The following is a 6,000-nucleotide window of genomic DNA, read 5'->3' as shown; positions in this document are numbered from 1 at the left end:
TGTGTCACCGATGACGAGAGCAGCACGATGGGAGGGACAAAGAGAGATCAGCTGGAACTTGGATTTATAATATTCTGCTTTACAATTATTATTAAAAATACAATATATATTGTTGGAATTATTTATTAATTGTATTAGTCTTAATCTATATTAAAAGTACCACGTCGCACGGAACTTTTGCATGAAGGCCGTGACCATGGTTGTATGTCACAAACCAGCAAACAGAACACAGTATAATTCATTCATGAAGCACAAATGTGTTCTTCTGACATTGCCTATATGCATATTTCAGGTAGTGCACTTAGAGCTGGAGTGGTTGCTTTGTAGTTTTGTCTTGTAATGCAATATGTAAATACATGTTTGTAAGTCATGCAGATAACACTGAAGCCCTTAACCCCCATCCCCCCATCAGATTAATAAATTATTTAGACATTGTCTCTTTGCAATTCATCATTATCAAGAAACATTATAAATAAATAAGTTGTCCATTTACTTTTGCTTTTTTTAGTATTTGTTTTGTACTGAGCAATATTGCATGTATCAGAAGAATCAGAATCAGAATAAGATTTGTTGCAATATCACAAAAACTGTTTTTATTACATACTTTGAGTAGAAAATCTTTAATATATATTTTTTAATTTAAATAAAAAGTAGAACACTAAATAACAAAAAATAAAAAAGCACTGTTTTTACTTTTAGGGGCAAACCCCTTCTCTTTCATCTTTTCAAAATTAAAGGGTAATTAATTCAGCTCAAATGAAATTTCTCTCAACAGGCATTTACTCACCCTCATGCCATCTCAGATGTGTGTGACTTTCTTTCTTCTGATGAAGACAAACAAAGATTTTTTAGAAGAATATTTCAGCTATGTAGGTCCATACAATGCAAGTCAACAGGGACTAAACTTTGAAGCTCAAAAAAGCACATAAAGGCAGCTTAAAAGTAATCTACACGACTTCAGTGGTTTAATCCACTCAGAAGCGATATGATCGGTGTGGGTGAGAAACAGATCAATATTTAAGTCCTTTTTTACTATAAATTCTCCTCCCTGCCCAGTAGGTATTGCCAAAAACAAGAGAATAAGAAAGGGAAAGTGGAGATTTATATTACAAAAGGACTTAATTATTGACCTGTTTCTCATCAATACCTATCATATTGCTTCTGAAGATAAGGATTTAACCACTGGAGTCATACAGATTACTTTTATGCTGCCTTTTGTCCCTTAAATTCTCCTTCCTGCCCAGTAGCTGGCAATATGCACAGAGAATGTGAATCACCAAAAACACAAGATGAATGTGAAAGTGAAACTGGAGATTTATAGTAATAAAAGGACTTAAATATTGATCTCACCCACATTTATCAGATTACTTCTTAAGATATGGATTTAACCACTGGAGTCATATGGATTACTTTTATGCTGCTTTTACTTTTATGTGCTTTTTGGAGCTTCAAAGTTCTGGTCAACATTCACTTGCTTTTTATATGGACCTACAGAGCTGAAATATTCTTCTAAAAATATTTGTTTATGTTCTGCAAAATAAAGAAAGTCACATCTGTGATGGCATGAGGGTGAGTAAATAATGAGATGATTTTCATTTTTGGGTGAACTATACCTTTAAGAAAACTTTTTTGTGAATTATAAATTCAGAGCACTCAGAGAAAATATTGGAACATTAAAAAAGCAGAAATAATTATCTCTCAATTTAAAAGTAACTGGATGTCAGGTTTCCTGTGATGTCATTTTACATTTTGTTCTGTTTCCCTGATACCCCTCTGTGGATTATGTAACCTTTGCATCAGCACAACTGAAGCTTTTCCACCTAATCCTGCTGTCTCCATGGTTTCCTGCCACTTAGAAAAAGACACATGAATACGCACACAGACACACTTCTGCCCTCTCTCTATGGATCTCTCTATGCAACATGTTGTTCAGTTACATGGCTTACATAAGGCACTCTACTAGACCCTGGTTTAACAACACACTTAAGAAATTTTTTATAAGCCATATTCAGGCCTCTGAAAGCTCACATATGATATTATCTGCAGACATGTCACTAGGCCGGTTAATGCTCTTATTTGCCATTATTATTGTTTGTCATAATATTGAGGCTCATATAAGTGTATCTGAGTGTGATAAAAATGGAGAATATAAGGAATATGGGAGGTATATTGCTTTATCATATTACAATAAAACAGTGTGCAAATTATGATGCATCATGCAAGAACACAGATAAATGCTTGCTTACTTTGTCAAATGCAGTCTACAGAGCAAGATTCAGGCCATTACTTCTGAAACAAACTAGCCATGTTGAATCAGCATGTTAGGCATGACATTTTACTAGTGAAAATACTTTTTCACACCACAGTGAAGAATTTTAAACTCTTTCATAATTTAATGCAAATGTTCTCATTACAATTTGAGTAAAAGGTAGCTGTGTAGATGGTGTTTGTTTCCCCCATTAAGAATAATGTGCATTTACTTTTATATTGTAATATAATTAGATATAATTTAGTATGTTCTATAAGATGACCTCAAACCTAGGACAAGAAAAAGGTAACTTGTTCCAGCTGTCATCTGATTTTTAAAAAATACATTTGATGGCACTCTTAATGAAATTTTTTATTTTTTTTACATCTTAAAACACTAAACCAAATATTCTATGTAATTATGTACTTTTCACAATTAAGTTGAATATGACATGCATAAATAATGACAGACAAATTTGAAAGAAAAAAAACTTCTATGAATTACATATCGTATAGGCATAATAATACATTCATATTTAGACACCCATGTTTTTTTTAAAATACTTTCCACATCACATGATTTTAGGGATCCCCCCCACCTCCGAAATCACAATTAAACTCCTGATTATATCTATAAAAACCTTTACACCATTAAACCATCATATTTTATAATGTTGGACACATGAGGGACCTATTAATCAATATTGCCACAGTCCCTAATGTTTCTGATAATACTGTGTTTATCAGTGTAATGAGCCCTAATAGTGTTCTGCACCATCATTATTAGTTTTATAATTTATTATATTTAATTTATAATTAATTTGAAAGATATAAACAATGTGTTTTTTTGTTTTTTTTGTTTTTGTTTTTTTACACATTATTTAGCAAGCTGTCATCAAGGTGACCTGGGAAGAACTGAAATAGGCTAACTGAATAGTACATTCTTTGTACCCTTTACTTTCACATTCTTTCACATTTTGAAAGTGAAAGTGGAGATTTATGGTAAAAAAAATAAATAAAAAAAAAAAAAAAAAAGAGAGAGAGACTTAAATACTGATCTGTTTCTCACCCACACTTTTCAGAGTCTTATGAATTACTTTTATGCAGCCTTTTTGTGATTTTTGGAGCTTCAAAGTTCTGGTCTCCATTCACTTGCTTTGTATGGACCTTCAGACCTGCAGAAGAAAGACAAGACCGTTTGAATTATCCCTTTAAGGTAACAATTGCAGGTTACCACTTTTTACAGTGTACTAATTTTGTACTCTAAACATATTTTGTTTTAATGTAAAAAGTGGGTCTTTTTAGAAGATGTAAAGGAACCCAGAGTTCATGTTGACTGCCTATTATCCATATTAAATGACATGTACTGTTCAGGACAAGCCATTGTGCAACTGTCAGACCATTGTCACTGTTGATGACAAATACTGTTTGTTTACATTTCAATTAGCCTTTTATGAAATGTTGGTGGTAACAAAATATACTAACAAACCTCTGTGATTACCCTTTAAAACAGTAGTGAAACTGTTTTTAAGGAAAAGTGACCAGCAAATTTCCAAATGATTCTTATCGGCAGCCAGTACCTTCCTGTTTGTCACATTTGTACCTAAAATTAATCACAAACAAGTATGTCATTAAATAGAAAGCAAAGTTGGTCTATTTTTTTTCAATAAAATTTCAAATCAATCGACAGCATTTGTGGCATAATGTTTGTTACCACAAAAATTTATTTAGACTTGTCCCTCCTTTTCTTAAAAAAAAAAAAAAAAAAAGAATCAAAAATCGAGGTTACAGTGAGGCACTTACAATGGAGATGAATGGGGCCAACGTTTGGAGGGTTTAAAGGCAGAAATGTGAAGCTTATAATTTTATAATAGCACTTACATTAATTCTTCTGTTAAAGCTAGTGTAATATTTGAGCTGTAAATCATTGTTCTTAAGGATGTTTGAGGGCTTACGGCATTACGTCGTCATGGTAACAAAGTTCTGAAATTGACCATAACTTAATATAGAAAAGGTAATCGATTTTATCACACTTAAATCATGTTAACACATTTTGTTTGTCTTGTGGCTATTGAAACTTTTAAATTTTAACATTTACGGATTGGCCCCATTCACTTCCATTGTAAGTGCCTCACTGGAACCCAGATTTGTGCTTTTTTTAAGGAAAAGTATGGACTAGTTGAAATTATTTTTTGTGGTAGTCAACATTATGCCACAAATGCTGTCGACTGATCTTGTTTTGAACCCAGAATATTCCTTTAACCTCTTTTTTTGCCATCTTGGTTTTGATCTTTTGGTTTAAATTTTAAACAAAGCCACAGCATATCTAGTGGAGAGTGTTTGTTTACCTCATAGCTATTCTCCCACTCCTGTCTGGCATTTAGTCTTGTATAATACATCAGAATTGTCCGTAGTTAAAGGTGCACTCAGTAACTTTTGTCTTTGTGTCATCTTGGACTTACACTGACACCTAGTGGCTTGGATGCAGCATCATTTAAAATCAATAGTTTTCAGTTTCAGATGCCATTGTAGAAATTTAGTATAAACAGTCAGCCATGATTACTTTAATCAGTGAGTGAAAGTGTCAAATAACAGGATTAGATGACTGGTTATGTGATTCTAACATATCAGCCCCCATGAGTGGACCCTCTCCATGTAGAATAAAACAGCTTTTATAAGGTTACTGATATGACTGGAGTCTTCATTATAATGTGAACAGTCATGATTTCTTACAAATATTGCAAAATTACAATTCATGTCTTTAGAGTTAAACGTTTTTTGAGGAAAAAAATTACTATATGTAAATTGTTTTGCTTTGTGTTACAGACCTTTATTGCTTTGGATCAAAGACCTGGAATTAGGTTAGTGATTGACTATCATAAACGTTACAAAAGCAGTAAATATTTAACTTTATAATGCATTTCCAAAAAACATTCACTCCACATGATCCACAAAACTTCCTGCTCTACTAAATGTTTATAGTTGATCTTTGTCCTCTTCATATGAAAATTCTTCTTGTGACCTACTATAGGCTATGAGCAGGGATGGGCAGTATTTCATTTGAAATACAAAATACTATTTTTTACTTTGTATTTTAAAGTCAAACAAATGCAATTTCTATTTAAATACATTTAAGTTGGGTATTTGTGTATTTTCAAAATACATCAGATAATTTATGCCAGTCATCCTCTTTGTTAGGCTCCTGATTTCCTGTATCAAGTAGTTCTGGCATGCACCCCAACCCTAACTTTCATCCACGCGAGCAACAGATGTCAGAGAGAGCGGCTCAATCTAGCATTGGCTGAGCTAATTTTCTGCATTCCTGCAAGGAAATATGGAGTCATGCTGTGTTCCATTCAACTCGGATGTGGGATATACCTACTTGATATCTCCGATCTCCGACCATAAAGGCATTCCGTTGCCAGATGCTCGGAAGATGACGTGTAAGGAAAACTGTAACGCTCTCGTTAGCTTAGCAGCTGTTTGACTGTCACCAGAGACGTTTCCTAGCAACCCAATTGATAAACAATGCTGCAACGATAGCATTTGTGCTGCAGGTGTACGGTTATCAAAAGAGAGTATAATATACCATGTTTTATAAACCTGTTTCTGCAGGAGTTTGTTAAACAAGCTTTAATATCATGTAATGTAGGAACTTCGACTCAATTATCAATATTAATAAAAGTGAATGTTTATCACTTCCTTTGTATATCTCCCCTGGTGTAGACAAGTTTGTGTGACGTCACGCACCTG

The 6,000-nt window shown here is 33.3% G+C and overlaps 1 long non-coding RNA gene across 1 annotated transcript; it reads right to left on the bottom strand.

Moving 5' to 3' along the window:
* Positions 1–3,299: 3,299 nt before the first annotated feature.
* On the bottom strand, positions 3,300–5,725 carry LOC127442827 (uncharacterized). The gene is made up of 3 exons (XR_007897524.1): positions 5,630–5,725; positions 3,737–3,850; positions 3,300–3,422 (listed from the first exon to the last, which is right to left on the bottom strand). It is a non-coding gene; the product is annotated as an uncharacterized LOC127442827 (long non-coding RNA).
* Between the last annotated feature and the right edge of the window lie 275 nt (positions 5,726–6,000).

Source organism: Myxocyprinus asiaticus, chromosome 6, assembly GCF_019703515.2.
Source record: "Myxocyprinus asiaticus isolate MX2 ecotype Aquarium Trade chromosome 6, UBuf_Myxa_2, whole genome shotgun sequence".
NCBI classification, from domain to species: domain Eukaryota; kingdom Metazoa; phylum Chordata; class Actinopteri; order Cypriniformes; family Catostomidae; genus Myxocyprinus; species Myxocyprinus asiaticus.
Note: the sequence above shows the minus strand (reverse complement) of the source record. Positions and strands in the feature narration are given on the sequence as shown.